Raw genomic sequence first — 17,514 nt, 5'->3', positions numbered from 1 at the left:
ATTTTCCCCGAGCTATAGGTGAAGCGGTATCCGTATCGGAAAAACGCGTGAGAATTGGATTTACCTCAGCGGCATTCATAATTAAATAAAGAGTCTCGAGACCGAGGTTCCGGCGAAAAAAGTTTTTCAGTGAAATCGCGAAACTGAATCGAGAGGACTTTTGTTACCGAACAGTAAGAAATAATTCGAGTCGAGAAACTAGTTCAGCAATTCTAAGGAAATTTCTTATTAAAGCGGTTGTAATCACGACCCGGGGGATAGATAGTGCCCTTTTTCATATGGATTGAATTATATAGTTCTTCCGGTAACTTTTACCGAGGAAAGAAAAGTATCCATTCGAACAACGTATAGAACATTCGAGTGAATAGTTTGGAATACATAGGGTAAGAGATTCGCCAAGCGGGGCCTCCTCTCTCTATCGACCGGTTAGCCCTCGTGCTCGCTCGACGAGTGCTTATTAACGAGTCGAAGGATCCACCGGTTCCTTAGATTTTTTCTCAAATAGGGAGGGAAAGAATAGTCGACGATTCGCACGTTCTATGGGACGGGGATAAAAAAAGAGCAACCTCCAGGAGCATAAAGGTGTTCTCCCTGAAAGTAACCACTCGAATCGGTCTGGCGGACCGTAAAACTGGGAAAAAAGAGGAAACACGAATAGGAGCCCACTACGTGTCCTCGCGAAACTCCGCTATCGAAGGAAGAACCAGCGGACTTCTTGCAGTAAAAAATAAAAAAAAAAAAAAAAAAAAGTAACGATTCCCACCCTCTTACGGGAAGGAAGTGTTCGCCAGCGGATGACGAGGTGCACAGAGGGGGTGGGGGGTTGGGGGCATTATCGATCGCAGGGAAACCGTTTTCCGATTCGTCTCGCGGTTCGCCCATAGGCCTTGGAAATTGACTCGATTCGTGTTGTGGCAAGCGTTCCTCGTTAGAACGTTTGACGACGTAATTACGGTGGATCGATAATAAGAAACGCGAGCAGCTTCCTGAGTCCGTGGAGTCGGTCGCCTTTGCACCGCGCCGGGAGGAGTTGCCACGGCACATTAACCGAGGGAACTTGTGTCGCGCTATTAAACAGAAGCAGAAGATTCTCCTCGAGCATGGAGGATCGGTTTTTCCGCGCAAAGTACCGTTGAATACGGGGACAGATCTTGAAGGGGTTATTGCACGGCTGGATAGGTATTGAGACAGACGACTTGATCATCACATACTTATCTGTTCGTCGTCTACACCTTTCGGTTTCGCAATGATTTCAAGATGCCTTATTTGACGAAACGTCTTTTAAAGATGCTCGAACGACACACGGAACAGTTGATTATGTCATTTCTCGTAGAAAAGTATATCCCGTAAGGAGATCGTATTAAAAAGGAAACGAGGCTCCGAAACGGCAGAGGTTCCGTGCATATTCGTCGGTATGGCTCAGTGGAAACGTCCATCGACTTAATTAAACCGCTCAATGGACATGCCGGCGGTGTTTTCGCGGCTAGCGGTGTCGCTGTAAACGTGTGTGTATCGGCGACTTTTATCGCGGAGTCGAAATTGAAACGACACCGACGCGTGCGATTATACGCGGTAAATTGAATCCCGCGCGAACCCCGAGATTTTTGGAAAACACCGCGGAATCGACAGGTGCTCGCGTTCGCTCCAAATGGATTCCGAACGGTGCGACGCGTCGGCGATAAACACGTCGATCGCAACGTGATTTCGCGCTCCATTTTATTTATTTGTTTATTTAAAACGCGAACGCGTCGAGAGCCGCGGGTTACAAAAAGGCACTCGATACGCGAAATACGATTTTAAGTTATTAACTAGAAAATGATAACGCGTACGAAAAACGAATTGTTGCATCGTCGCTCGGTTTTTTAAACACGTTTAAGCGTCACGTAGTTTTAACGGTATTATTCCGAGTCGCGGGGTAGCTCCGCGTATTTCCGAAAACGCCTACTCAGTCTGGATTTTCCAACCTTAAATGACATCGACAGCGAGGCGGGCGGAACAATTTTCTCTTTTTCCGTGAGCGAGGCAGCCGCGAGCCGGCTCGCTTAAAAGCAAAACTTTTCCCATTTAACTGGTACCACCTCTCACCGGCTCGTGAGAGGGACGTAATGCCGTAAGATTTATAGAAAAGCGTGCCGAGGCTGATTTTTCGAGATAATAACTTCTCTCTTTCACGCTTGTTTGCCGATTGCAAACGTTTCTCTCTCAGCGATTCGGGTAGGCGTTGAAAATCTTCAACGATTTTAACGTTGTTCTAACTCACAAAGGAAAGGGAACAGAGTTTAAGGATCGGGGGGTGAATAAAAAGGTAGACATCTCTCTGCCCAAAGTTTCCCTTACTTGTTTCCCTCTTTTCGTCTACTCCGAAACAAGAAACTCGATCCGACGACCATCGAAGTTGGTCAAACGCGGAAATCTTACGACGTCTAAACGAACCGGATGTACTTAATCCTTCAATTTGTCGCGCCGGGAAAGGAAGCTGTATAAACCTTCGACGTCTTCGCAAAAATAGCATTTCTAATTAGTGCGATAATTACTCTGGTGCCTTTCGAAGACAAAAAGTCTCGGTTATTAAAAAGACACCGGGAAGGAGGAGCAGGTCCGCGAAATAACTTTCGTTACACAATCAGGTATGGAGAAACTTGGTAATCCTGAGTAAACAGAGGGTTAAGGGTCGCGTTTCAGCCGAGGAGAGAAGGAAGGCTGAGGTTCGGAGGGGATGGAGAGATAGAAAGAGTGCACAGGGCAGTGTTTGTGCGTGCGGAAAGAAAAAAGCCGCGGAGGGGGGGCGGCTGTCGCGAGAGAGAACACAGCGGGGTTGCGAGGGAAGACAGAGGGGTTGCATAGGCTTCGATGGCTAAGGGACGTATACAAAAGTATGATAAAGGGGTTGACTGGGTGGGGTGGATCGCGGAAGGGGTGTTCTCGATGACTCGTCGGAAGAAACGGTGGGGATAGGCGGGCGGTCGGCCGCGATGGGGGTTGACGGTGGCGGTGGTAGGTGGTGGAAGCGGAGAAAAGGGATTGTTTGAGAGCATCGACGACCAGACGGGGCCACTTGCCTCCCGTTCGACACCCTCTTACGCGCCTACCGCCGCCCCCGCGTTCACCCTCGCTGACGTCACAGACCAGCACACTTTTAAACGAATAATGCAAATTGATTTTGCGATTGTCGTCGCCGTCTACGCGCCTGGATGCCGAGCGCCGGCCGATCCCTGCGCGATGTCGCGCGCCGCGTTTCAAAGACAACCTTTGTTCCAGCCACCTGGAGAAAGCTGTCTCCGCTGTCTGAATACCGCTCTCTGTCTACTCCGCGCGACTAACGAAACCGTACTTTTTCGCTTTTCTCTTTAATAAACTGATACCGGCATTTTTCGCCCGCTACTTTCAACGGTAAATAGAAGCTGCGCGAGCCTTTTCTTTCGCTACAGTATTTTTCTCTGACAAATTAATTTCGGAATTTTACTACGTCTTTCGTCTTCAGTAAATTGACGCTGGGTTTTTCGGTTTGAAAACTCTCTCTGCGAGTCCGCGGGAACCGATTGCGGAATGTCATCAATACAGCGCGCGCGTAATGACAAATGGAAAATGGGAAAACTGTTACATTTCGAAACGTACACCTCGATCGGAAACAGAATCCAATAATACCCGAGCAGATTTTCGTGCTAAAACGTCGTGCCGTTTTCGAGTAACAAAGACGTCAATAACGTTTCACGAGTCTAACGAAACGATTTCTTTATTCGCTTCCATCCCATTGTTGCACTCACGTATGTGTGCGCTTTGTACCATTTGCAATTCTAGTGTTTTTTACGCAACAATAACCATCGACTTCGCTTGTATTACAACGCGATCTCGAGTATCATCGTAAAACAATATTTGTTGACAGATACCGTCAATCCGTTATGAAATTTATTTATTTAACGATCTAACGTCTCTCTATCTCCTCCTTTATCCCTCGACTCATCGATCATAGTGAGACGGTTCTGACGAGTTTTCATATTTTTCGGGCAGCTAATTTCTCGCGCCCTTTGATCCCTAATGCACTCGTTCGGATTCGCTCCTCGACGAGAAAGGCTCGTCGCGTCGTGACGCCATTATCTTCTCGCGTCGCGTCGGAATTAAAATTTATATGGTATACGATATGGCGAAATGGAGCGATGCATCACTTCGAGTCCGCGTCACGATTGGCAAAAGAATCGGAGCGAGCGGATCGCGAATATGGCTTCTTTGTGGGAGTTGGACGTATCGCGTACGGCAAACGAGAATTTGAAAACTGATCGTGCATGTATACGTATATGTATATAAGTCCGTCGTTCCCGATAACGGGACTGCCGACAAATACCATTTATCCCGGAGACTCGTGTGCTAATGCGAACAAAAATTTAAACGGCGCGGATACTCGTTTAGGAATCAATTTAGCAGAAGTCTGGTGCACTCGGGCGCACGTTTTGGCCCGGTGAAACATTTTCATCGAGTGTAAATAAGTTTCGGGAAAGTCGGTGCACAGTCGCGTTCAACCGGGCTGAAAATCAAATCGACCATGTGAAGGGTCATAAAGTGGTGGTGGAAGAAGACTTTACGAAATGACGCTGCAACGAGTGTCATCGAGTGCTCGTTCCGCAGCCAGCCCGGTGGCAGTGCTGGTGATCTCTGTAAACGAAACTAAATTGCGTACTCGTCCTCGTCGAGTACCGTTACCGCGATATTCGAAGGTTAATCATTTAAAAATATCGAGATCCGCTTAAGTTATATCTTTTACCTTATCGAGCGGTGATGTCCCGCCGATTAATGATTTATAATCTGCTCTGTTAAACGCGGCGTTGACGCGCGTTCATTACTGTGTCTGTTAATTAATCGATCGTGAAGAGTCTGCGGGGACAGGAATAGGACAGGCGGTTCATTCGATGAAACGGTATGTCAATAATTACCATGGGTCGATGTTTAAAAAATGGTAGACGCAGGCCAAGCGACACTTGGTACGTGTCTTTCGATCGAAATTTTTTAAGACCGATCGGAACGCTGTTCTCTCTTCCTAATTCGGAGCCGTATCGTCGTTGCGGCATTATGCATAAAATTTCGTAATGAAAACGACATTGATAGATCTCTTAGCGGGTGACGCAACGGCACCGTAAGATTCGAGCCTCTACGAGCTGCAGTTATAGTTTCTAAACTGGCGCGCTCTCGTGTTCCGTGAAAAGATATCCCCTTATAATCATTACACCCGTGTGTCTCTCGTTTCTGTCCCGTTAAAAGCCCTCGTTTCGCAATTCCGCGAACGCGCCGCGTCTATCCTCTCCGCCGATCCCTTCGGAATTTCAAGTATGCAATAATTTAATCCTTCGCCTTTCCTTTATTCCTGGCGCGGCAGAGTAGAAAGGTTAAATAGATTAATTGCTTAGCTCGGATCGATCGAGTATGACAGGGGTGGCTCTCTCGGTCTCTTTCTCCCCGCCGAGGCACCGCCGCCCCTCCCCCCCTACTATCCCTTCTCACTTTATTCCTTTTTTCCTGCGCCTGGAAATTGCTATCGCTTTGAGAATTAAACCTGGACTCGGTTCACTCGCTGCGAACGAATAAAAGGTAGGAGGGAGCTGGAAAAGGCGGAAAAGACTTGGGGTGGGAGAGGGTGGCGGCGGGCGGGGTGCGGGGCCATAACGATGATGCTCGTTATTCGAAAAAAGAAAGAAGAAAATATATCGCTGCCGAGGACTGTGATGAACGAGAAAGCAGAAGGCCGCCTGATATCGTTTTTTCGCTTTAATAAATCCCACCCCGCCCTGTCTCCGACCGGACTCCCACCTCCCCCGTCCGCCCCGCGTACACTTTTTACTTCTACGATTTTATTACCGATGGCCTTCGAACGGTGGGCTTCCTTCTCTCCCTGGAACGAGCCGCGTTTTGTTGCAGACTCGTCGCAAGTAAGGAGCCGTGTCTCCCTAATCAAAATTCCTTCCCGTAGCGCGATAAGATACTGCCGCGCCGTTTGGTGAACGCGTCCGGCGAAGCCAGACGGAACTCAGGTCCCATACGTTTTTTCGTCTCGTTACTAGCTTTAGAAGAACGTTTAACTCGCAAATGCATGCACCTCAACTGTTTTCTACAAAAGCTTTTACGCTCGTGAGCCCTCTTCTATTTTTTTTTACTTAATGATTGAGATAATACACGCATCAAGGGCGTCGCTGTAGACGAATCAATTCCCAATGAAGGAAGAGATAGAATAAGGTGGAGGAAGTGAACGGTTTATGTGGTTAATTAGACAGAGCACAGTCCTTACGTAACTCGTTCTTCGACGACAGACCCTGAAAAGACATGACGATGCACCTAGTTTGGATTCCAGAAACTCGTGCATTGATAACAAAACGGCCTTTTACATCGATCGGGCGACCTCGATGGTTACTTGGACTGCTTAGTTTCGTTTCCCTTGTCCATCTCTTGTAGGGCTTCTGGCTCGAGCACGAAGGACCGGGTCGCGCCGTCACCACGAAACACGATCCCAAACAGGAGAGGAGCTTCTTTCCTGTACTTCCACCCGGAAGTTACACGCGAACCGGCAAAAAGATACGAATCATAGATGTATTTTTAATGGTTCTTAATGGTGTTTCATATTAAAACAAATATTAGCTAGTCGTTGCATTAAACATTGTTGGTTTTGTATTCGAGGATTATTGTAGAACGAAACGAAATCTTGAATCGCGATGAAAAAGATACGCGTTTCGCGCGTTAATTCCGGAAAAAAGAATCGACAGGGTCGTGGGTGTAGTGGTAAGGTACGAAGTGTAACGTTACAGACTGGAGTGCAGAGTTACACGAGGGCAGCCTATGCAGATCGCCTCGTTCGTGTAACGCGAAACCGCGAGTTTCTCCGCGAGCCCGCGACGATTAATCGTCGCCACGCATGCACACACGTACCCGCGGACGTGTACACGCAGTGCATCGCTCCTGACTAGCGATGATTAACGACCGAGCAATTAGTCGATCGAACGCTTGTTTATGACCCGAAAATTAGATGTACGCGTCTTATCGCCGCGATCGCCTCGGCGTCGCGTCGCGTCGGTTGATTCGGCAATTACCGAGGCCCATGGAATTTCACCCGCCTGTCCCTCCTCCCCTCTCGTTGCAGTCCTCTCGAAACGAAGAATCGATCCGCCGTTCGCTCTCGCGTCTCTCGGTTCGCTCCCCCTTGAAAAAAGGAGAGGCAGAAGAATCGAAGGAAAAAAAGAAAAATGAAAAAGACAGAGAGAAACGGTTGGAGACCAGTAGGAGGAAGAGCACCGTTCCCGGCGGCGAGCCGGGGTGAGACGGAGAGGTAGTCGAGGCGAGAGGGAGGAACATGGTGAAGAGTGCGAGGGAGAAGGCGACAACGCGGTGCTCCTTCGAGCCAGGGCAAGATGGATTTCCACGAAGTTCGAGCGGGCCTTAACTCGCGAAAAATGTCAAAGCGAGTAGAAGAATAGGCGGCTGGTAGGGGAGGGTGTACGAGAGGGCTGGCGAGGGCGAGGGTGAGCGAGAAGGGAAAGGGTGGCTGGTAGGTGAGGCGCGAAGGGGCGCAAAAGACGAAGCGTCGTCGTCTGCCGTGTGGCATCTACGTGTGTCCGTTGTCCGCCGTTCGCGAGCGTATATATATGTACGTGTGTATCCGCGTACTTAAGATCCAAAAGCGCGGCTGTCGCGCTCGCGGGGGTGGGGATAGTCCTCGCGGAGAAGAAGGCCGTGTACGCGGGCCGAGAAGGGAAGGGCGGTGGTTCGCGCGACGGAGGGGAACCGTCCCCGTTGGAGGGGATGATTGTCAAAACAGGGCTGCAAGACGCTATGAAAAATGTTCGTATTTATGGCACTATTTCCGCCGCGCTTCGAACCCCCCAACCCAGGCCAGGTTCGCCCACCCTCGCCTTGTCTCACCACCGCCTCCTCGCGGAACCAACTTGCTTCTCCCCTTTCTTTTTTATTTCCTCCCTTCTGCCGTCGTTTTCCAGAGTGCGCGCGGCCGTTCTTACTTTTCTTGCTTTTCTCTCCTCTCTCTTCGCGGTCGAGTCGGCCCCCACCACGATACTTCCCGCGCCTCTGTGTATTCCCCTTGCACTGTGTTCTTTCCTATACCCTATATCGCGTGTATAACTCCTGTGCACCCTACCTTTCGGCCTCGAGGATCCCTACCACCCAGCGAAAACTCTCCCCACTTCGCGAACCGTCGGCTCGCCGGCGGGAATTTTCCCCCCACTTTCGCGCGCCACTTTAATGTTACATTAATAAAAAGCAACAATCAATATCTTCCCCGTAAAAAATTTTAATCTATAGCAGAGAGAATTCCGGCCCCTCCCGCCTCCTCTTCTACCACTACTCCTCTCTCGCCTCGCGTTCTTCCTCGCGTGCGCTTTCTTTCCTCTCCCTCGCTCTTTCTGTTCTGCCTCCCGCCCTCTTGAGGAAAGCGACGCTGCGAGCCGAGTGCACCGAGCCCTCAGTATCGTATCTAGGCTGTACGAGTACTCCGTTGCCGGAGTCAACGACGCGCGAAGTGCGTGTTGTCATTTCACTTTTCACACCGGCGAAGGAAGATCGCATATACCTACGGAAGGACGGAGCGCGCACGAGGCCGCCCTTCGCGACGTGTTGTCCCACGTGAACTTCTCGCGCGCGCCCTTCCAACAGAGAGCAGTGGGTGCACTTCTAGCCCTGCGCGCCAACCCCGTCTACTCGCTCTCACTTTCTTACGCGTTTCTTTATTTTTCGTCACTCGGAAGTTAGCTTCCTCTCTGCTTTTTTATTTTCGTCTCTCTCTCTCTCTCTCTCTCTCTCTCTCTCTCTCTCGCTCACTCACTCGCAAATTCGTCTTCGATCTCTTCCTCTCGACGCGTGTCGACAACTATAACGCATGTTAAATTCGCCGGTTGTGCGCGGTCACATACGACACACGGAAGTCGAATGTGCGACGAGTAGAGAGGGTAGTGGTTGGTGCGTGTGTGCGTGTACAGGGAGAAACGTGGTTGCAGCTTCTCTCCTGTCAGCGGATCTCACGTATTCGACCGCGACCGCGCGCATACAAGAAAAAAAGAAATACGAAACATAGACGAGAGAATGAATAGGGAGCATTGTTGGCATCGTTCATTCGTGTATTGAACTCTCTGCATCGGAGTTCGCATCGGTGGCGCAATAAAATTTACGCCAGTCTCGGTACCGCGTCGGTTTTAAGTAAACCGCGAAGCGTGGAGCGTGTAAACGATTCGCGATTGAACCCTATTTAAATTTCAACGAACCGAACCGAAAAGAGAAAGAGACGAGGGAAGAGAGAGGGGAGGCATAATTGCGCAACGAGCGCTGACCTTTGTTATCGCGTTCGTCAAATTGTTTTTCCGCAAAAGTTCACTGCGAATATTTATTTGGTGCGATTGCTCGATCGAAGGGAAGAGAACGGGCCGGCAAACGAGTGAAAACGGCACGATCGCTCGTTGCGCTCCGATTTTACGTTCGTGTTATAACCGCGACTTAGGGGGCACGAGCTCTCTCGACCTGTGTGTTTCTTCTTCCCGGACAAAAGGATACGGGAGCGAGAGACCCGTCGAGCGAAAAAGACGAGAGCAGAGAAGGAAAGAAGAGAGAGAGAGAGAGAGCGCGCGATCGCGCGCGTGTGTGTATGTTGTGAGACAGATAACGAGAAAGAGTTGGAGTGGATAAGGGAGGGAGAAACAGCGGGTCTCGCGCATCTCTGCGCACGCGACGAAGGCAACCGAGCTTCGGGACCTCAAGAGACTATAGTGGACTATTTTAACTTGAACATTATATGTTTTGTAGCATATCTTGCCGCTGACTCGACGGAAACCGTGTTGTTATCTCTGATTCCTCGTAACTCGTTTTCTCGCTACGGGACGCTCATTCACGGCGTGTTTCTGAAACGCGTTTGTTGCTCCGTGCGTGCACGTCCGCGTACGTACACGGATTTTGTTTGCGCGAGATCGGCCGCAAATCGAATGTCGCCGTTCGATCCGCGATCGCGTTCGGACCGCGGGCAAACCTCGTCGGATCTTTTTACGCGCGTGCTTTCGTAGAAAGTTTCCTAAGTTGTGCCAAGTGTGTCGAAACGACAGTCGCCGGAGTAATTCGAATCAAATTTGTGTGCCGCGTGACACCGAACTACCGAACGATTCTGGACCGGGGTGTCTCCCCTGCTCGTCGATTCTTCTCACGGAAGCGTCGCACAGCTCTGACAGGTGATTGACGAACAACGTACGTAATAGTATCATCATGTAGTCGAACCATGTACTAGCGTCTTTCCAAATCATATCAACGGTCCCGTGTCTCTCGAAATTATGCTTCGCGACACGTTTCCTCACCTCCGATCGAAATTGCAGTAACGTTACGACGACAACAGCTGCGTCATTTATGCTCTTGAGGTCAGTCACTCGCATGCATCTGGAAACGGATAAAACATTTCAGATTGGTCAAACAATTAGCTTTGCTACAGTTCTGTCTGGGATTATACGTAGAGAAGCGTGGGATCGTTGAATGGTAATCGGAAATCGGAGAGAATATTCGTTCCCACGATCGCGTTTCGATCTCTCCTGGATCCCTCTCGAACGGCTGAAGAAAACGCGAGCTCCTTAACCGGATGACATTGCACCGGGATCTCTCGCCCCTGGCCGTGCCACGCGTAGGTCAGGTTAGAAACCTGTGCGAACGTTTCCGCGACGCATGTTTGCCACCGCTGCTGTGTGCCGTGCGCGGTTGTGATCCGAATGCAACGGACGGAGCGAGAGAGAGAGACAGAGAGAGACAGAGAGAGTGGAGCAACGTGCTAGAACGAGAAAGACGCGGAGTCTGGAACCGAGTCATCGCAGGAGCGAGAGAGGGACGGATGTAACCAGGGATGAGAGAGATAAGAGAGAACGAGAGCGAGAGAGGAAAAAGAGAACACGCGGCATGGTCGTAGCGTGGCAGCGTTCGAGTTCGTACGGGTGACTGAATGGAATGAGTCGTCCACGGCTACGCGGGGAAGGGTTAGGGTCCGACCAATAGTGTTGGGAGTTTCGTCAGGGCCGCCAAAGTAGGGAGATGTTGACGTTCCTGGAGGGGCTCGCTGACGGACTTACACACGTGCGTTTTCGAACCTACGCTACGCGTACGCTCGTTGCGTTCCACGCACGACTTCGATTCTCTCTCCTCGCTCTCTGCTCCGATCCCGTCTAGGAATGGGATTGATTCAGCGATCCTTTCCACGACCTGATCCGGCCACTGGAACGTAACTGAACTTTGCTCCCTCCCACGTTTGCTGATATGCCGAATTAGAATCCTTCCATAGAAACATTGCAATTTCACGTTTTTTTTTATCTGAAAAAATAAGTAACAGTTGTTTTGTACGTTCTTTACGTTTGTGATAAATCATGGAGACTGTAGCTTTTATTGCTACAATCGAATAAATTATTGCGCAACTCCATGCAAGTGGGAATATGTAACAAGTGCAGTAGGTAAAACATTGATCAAGTTAGCCTAAAACATGCATGAAATTAGTTCAACTCGTAAAATTTGATCTCGGGCGTAGAAATGAAAAAAATATGTTACATAAATCCGAAGGCACAATTGGGTCACGCGAAGAATAAACAAACTCGTAGGATTAAACTGCGCGATATACGTACGGAATGGAATTAAACCTACGTTTGATAAAACGGAGTTTACTCTATATACGTGTACACATACACGGAAAACAGTAAAGCGCATATTAAATGGTACAAACTCAGTATTTGAACGCGAAAAAGGAATCAGCTATGTCGGATTGCATTAATGTTTGTATTAGTCATCCAAGCGGAGCCGGTGTCAAAGTTCATTCAGTAGTATCACAGTAGAGGCTCGGGAGAGCGTTGTTCCCATCGCTCGCGTCCCGCATAGTACGTGTCCCATACACGTACGCTCACGCACACCGTCTCCTCCAGCTGTGCATGTAAATGTAACTCGTTTATTCTGTCTCTCTGTGCGTACGTGCGCCGTGCCATGCCGTGGAAAACCAGCTGTGCGAATCGATCGGTCGTGGATTCGATTTTTCTCTACCCCTGCCGATGTTGTCGACTGATAAGTGGTCACGTGACCGGATTTATTCAACGGATTTACTAGGGAACATCCGCCACGCCGATTTCGATGAACCTTCGCCACGCGTTCACGCCGTGTCCGATGAATAAAACCAAGGGACCGCGCGTAGGTCTCATCTTTTAGTTTTCCATTTAATCTCTCCTCCTACCGCGATACCGTGGGAGACGTGACAAATTTTTCGACAACTGTTTCGAACTCGTCTAGGCCCGCCACGATTCGTCAGCGAAATAGAATCTGCACGTATGGAGGTTCCGCTATAGAAATTCCGCGAAACGAGCCGCACGTGTTAATCATCGTGATTTCGTAGTCGATGAATCCTCCCAGTGATATTTATTTTGATCGTGTGTTATAACGAAATGATAGGATTTTCAACGGATACAGAGGCTAATGGTCAGGTAGTCAAGGGACATAATTAATGACTGATTACAGCTGCGTGCGATTGTGATTGATCGTAAATAAAATGAACTCGCAATAATCCTCTTTTTCACATTGGAATGCGATTGCAATTTTCTTTGCTCCACTTGGTTTCTCGGTAAAATTACGCGCGGAGATGTATTTTATCTCATCTTCAGTCACACGGAGTCCGTAGAAACGCTCGGTCATTGTAACTCAGCCGGGATTTTACGAGCTGTTAACGACGATCACACACCGCTGGCACTGTACTACAGCCGTGAATGAGCGAGAGTGCCGTGACCACGGAAAGCGGCTGGCAATTATCGCGGGCAAGTATTATTGCACGCTTATCGTAAAATAAACTACTGATATTTCGTTGCCACGAAATTGGTTCGCGAACTTTTCCGTGCCACGTCATCAGAAAAACGTCGAAACGCGAGAAACGTGGAATGCGTAAATTCGTGGGACGTCGCGCAAGAGTGGCCGAAGTTAATTGGGGCAGTTCTATTCCGGTCGCCGTTTGACGGCCGTCGTTGTTATCCTCATTAAGCTGGTCGGCCACGAACTCGGGAGTAAAAGTGTAAAAGGCGCGAGATCGTGCCGCGAAAAGGGAGAGGGCTCTGATCTCCGGAGGAATGCAACGCCGGATTGAAGAGAGAACCATCCGGCCGGTCTCGAAAACCTGTTGCATTTTAACGGCGGGGCCGATTCTTTGGAAATCCGGCTGGCGGTCGGTCGCCCGCACGGACGGTTTAATACCGGTGCTGCGAAAAACTGTATATACATATATATATATATATATATATATACACACACACACATTGTATACGTATTACGTATATCTCATTGAGATTATTACATTGACGTCATTCCAATATTCCGTCCCGACTGGAATCATTAAAAGAAGCAATGAATATGGAAATTAACCCCGAACCGGGCACGTGTTATTAATTTTATTTTTAGAATTTTCCTGGGGGGCAACCGTCGTTTCTTCTTTTTCACGTTTCTTGTTTGCTGCGTTTTATATACAGTAACAGTGACAGTAGCGTAACCGTGGACGATAAATCATAATTATAAGTCAAAGACAGAACAAACTTTGTAAACGCCTCGTGCAAGAACGCACATACTTACATGCTCGTAGACGTAAGACAGTAAATTGAAAAGACGATCGATCGATCGTCGGGGCTCTATCGTCAAACTACGTATAGCCACCGATGATCACCGTGATTACGACAATGATACTACCACAGGCAGAGACGGATACCCGGAGCATATGCATGTAGAGTCACTCGTTCAGATGGTTGACACGAATAAATGCAACGCTCGACGTTCCATGATTCATAGAATATTAAGCGGAATTGAAGCGGACCATGTTTTTTGCGGTGCGCGATCATCGGTCTTTGTATATATCTTGTGCGTGCACAGGTTTCCGGGTTTCGGTTCGCGGAATTTTTTCTGGATCGATAGAGGAAGCCGCGATGTAAAGAGAATGGAGGGGAAACCGGCGGTGCTCCTCGTGGCATAAACAAACGCGTATGCACGCTTATTAAATAATTCTGAATGCTCACGCGACGTCGTCTAATTTACGGCGCAATTTAAAAAACGCTCGGTACCCGGACGACGCGTAATCGCACATAGCCGCGCCGGTTGCGATGCAGAAACCACACGCGCGTTCTCCACCTTGCCCCCTTCTTATTTATAACGTGTCAATAGCGTATCGTGTTACTTCCGGTTGTTAACACCGATCAATAACGTATATCTTACTTTCACGAGAACCTTAGCTTGCTTTTAATTTTTAAATTCCTCCCTCGCCAATTGTGGCCACGTTACTCCTTCTCTTTAATTTTTATAATAACGCTCAATCCCGTTCCAGTATCGGTTCATGCGATCTTGCTCTCGACTCGATTCTCGTGATTATGAGTTAATAACCATAATGATGATAAAACGCGAGGTAGAAATCCATGTTTCGTGTTTCTTTTTTTTTATGAATTTCGAACGAGCTTAAGCTTCGCGATTCGAGAACTGAAAGCACACTTCCGGCGTTGATTCCAACATCGTTAAGATCCTCGAAGTATCTGGGCTCAACTCGAACTTCGCGTAGCCGCGGAATGTACGCGGCGATCGTACCACCGGAAGTTCCCGCACTCTTTCTCTCTTTCTCGAGCTTTGAACTCGCGCCGCTACGGCTAGGGGTTAAGGAGAGAGGAGCGAGACGTGTGCGTGGCTCAGGTAGGCGATACCCGCGAGATTCTGAAAAGGAGGCTCGTCTCGCCTTCTCGCTTTCAGTGAGTAGACCGGCCGGGCTTGACCCGAGAGAGGCCAACCTCGAAGTCGAAGGACGTGGCCTAGTCTGTATACGGAAGAGGCACACCGGACGGAATATATTTTTGTAATACCACGGGCCACTTATATTTGGACCGGGCCAAATCCTGCCCTCTGCACGCGTCATCAGGGATCATGAATGAAAGTTCACACGGATAAATACGGATCGTTGTCTCCGAGTGCCGTTCTCGCACCCCATCGAAGCCGAAGTATATCATTTGAAGCTACGAGAATATACGTCGGGCGATGATCGTGGCCATTTTTATCGTCGTTAAAATTTCGTCTTCGTTAAACAACTTCGCCGGAACTTATAATGGCGACATTGTTCTTCGTACTGATTATTGACCACGCAAGTTCGTAGTCTTTGTGAATCAATTTCCGCGCGAACTTTCTTTACCGAGGAACTCTTAGTTTGCTCTCGTAACGAGAAACTGTGCGTTCAAACGTCGAGCTTGAATCCAAGAAATTGCAAAGAGAGGTTTTCCGCGAAATTCAACGGAACACGTGGGATGTTTACGATGACGAATTTTTTCAACACGAACATAACCGAACGGGTTCCATAAAACCTTCGCGAACGCGTCCCTCGTGTCGTTCGGGTAAATCCATCTGCGGTTTATATATCTGTGTAATCTGCTAATTATGGAAGTGACGCATCGGTTGGGTCACACTTCGAAACGTTCAACAGGGGAAGGATCCTGTGGCGTATTCTAGGTCAGACAGGATTTCGACAAACGTCATTCTTTCGTTTCCGTCAGAACCGTTTGACGAGATTTACTCGGAAATTGGGGTAGCTAAATCGAGTTAAACATCGAGGTCGATTATTGCAGTGCAGGATATGCAGTTTTGTATCTTCATCCTTCACGATACTGAAACAGTATATTATCTCGAGATATTATTTTAGATTAATTTGACTACGTTTCCCTCGTCGCAAAGACGAAATCGTGTCTATCGTGTATCGTAGCTTAAAGTTCGGTGAAACAGAATGTTGTGCGGCGCATCGCGCACAAGACCCTTCGGGCATTGCACGGCGATGCACCTCCGTTCGATGCGCACATATCCTTGCGGTGTACAGGCAACAAAACACCATAGGAGAGTTAGGACAACGAGGAGTTAGAACGATGAGAAGGAGTAGAAAAGAATGAGAAGACGACGAGAAGGATAGAGACCCCACGAACGGTGGTAGCGTCGGCGATGGTGGAGGATGGGAGATTTTACAAAAAGCCAGCCAGAGCGGCCCCTTTCGTCGCGCGGCCGCGAGACGCGGGGGTGGGGGAGCAATGTGCGGGGGCTGGGGAGAGGGCGGACGACCTCGACGATGATACGACAAAAAATCAGATGCACGGCCATTGGCTGTTCTCAATTCGAATTATTGGCTTCCCCGGTCGCCGTTCGTCAGAGCCTCCCCGACCTTCTCGATACTCTTTCTCTCCCTCTTTCTCTCTCTGTCTCTCTCTCTTTTCTCTTTTCCTCCGATCTCTCCTACCACCTTTCCCTCTAGCCTGCTTCGCCACCGACGCTGCCACCACCGCCATCTCCTCCGTCGAGCCTCCATCTCCTCCTGCTCCTCCTCCTCTTCTCTCTTTCCCCTCGGGTTCGGGAATGGGCGCCGGCGAGAAGGGCCGAAAAAACTTGGAAAAAAAATCCAATTTCGTTGCCATGGTGACCGGCGTGCGTTGACTTTGATAAAGATCCCCCGAACGAGCCACCTCCGCTTTTCTGTGTCTCCTCCGTCTCCGCAGCTCTCTTCGTCCACCTCGTTCGTCTCCTCGGCCTCCTCCTGTCGGATCGGTACCCTCCGCCACGACGCCGCGTCGCTTTCGCAGTTTCTCCGATTGTACGCACGCCCGTCTCTTCTCTCTCCCCCGTCTCTCTCTCTCTCTCTCTCTCTCCCTCTCTCTTTGGCTACTAACGTCGCCTGTTGTGCCGTACGCTCGCACAATGTTCCTAGTGTACGTAGGGGAAGCGACACACACGGGGGCTGAAACACTGAGGGACCAGCGGCAGCGGCGCGGCGCGGTTTTGGTTGACCCATATCAAAAGGAGGGATGGTGCCTCCGGACGTTCCGCCGGACGGGCTCGTTGAGTGGTTTGTTTGTTTCGTGCATCGGCTATCGGGAAAAAATGTTATTTACACGTCGGAGAAACATGCTACCGTCAACCAAGACTACCGACGCTGTCCACCGAAATCCATTTTCGGGAAAAACTGGTCTCTCCTTACAGAGATGAAAGGGTTGCCAACGTATTCCTACGTTCCCCGGTCTTATGACTTCCGCGTAGCACTATAAATTGCAACACCACATTGAAACGATGGCAAACTGAAAGCAGAGAAGTCATAGAGGGTTCCCCCACTTAATCTTGGATTCGAATCTTCCCCCACTCGAAGGAGTCGCAGAATTTCTCTGGTACAAAACTGGATGCGTAGTCCCTAATGCAATTTCGTGCATACGGTAGCAGCAACTTGTGTGTGCATCCTGGCGGCCAGAGGAACGCGGTGGGTCACGGAGGGACGCCACGTCTCTCCCCACCGCGCACGGCACCGTCTGATTTTTATTTCGAAAAAGTTTTTTAATAAAAAAGTTACCCGCCCCATGCCACCGAGGGTGGAGGCTCGGTTATATGGCCAGGTGTATTCCTATGTAGGGTGCCGCGCGGGAGCGAGAAGACGAAAGGGGATAGGGGAGGAGGCGACCACCGGACCTCGCATTAAAAGTTTCACGGCGCTCACGATAT

The 17,514-nt window shown here is 49.4% G+C and overlaps 1 protein-coding gene across 11 annotated transcripts in view; it reads left to right on the top strand.

Moving 5' to 3' along the window:
• Positions 1-17,514, top strand: part of LOC108628260 (zinc finger and BTB domain-containing protein 20) — a 70,036-nt gene that overhangs the window by 9,704 nt on the left and 42,818 nt on the right. For 3 of the 11 annotated variants that reach the window (XM_026816369.1, XM_026816377.1, XM_026816365.1), the window contains exons 1-2: positions 8,367-8,649; positions 9,784-10,199. The exons of 5 other annotated variants lie outside the window; for them this stretch is intronic. The gene's annotated coding sequence lies outside the window, so the exon portion shown is untranslated. Of the gene's footprint in view, positions 1-8,366; positions 8,650-9,783; positions 10,216-17,514 lie in introns of those variants that run through there. 3 more of the 11 variants (XM_026816368.1, XM_026816376.1, XM_026816364.1) reach the window with 1 other exon arrangement.

The sequence above is a fragment of the Ceratina calcarata genome, unplaced genomic scaffold, assembly GCF_001652005.2.
Source record: "Ceratina calcarata isolate Rehan_Ccalc_2016 unplaced genomic scaffold, ASM165200v1 scaffold514.2, whole genome shotgun sequence".
NCBI classification, from domain to species: Eukaryota; Metazoa; Arthropoda; class Insecta; order Hymenoptera; family Apidae; genus Ceratina; species Ceratina calcarata.
The sequence above is the reverse complement of the archived record's forward strand: the minus strand, read 5'-3'. Positions and strand labels throughout refer to the sequence as shown.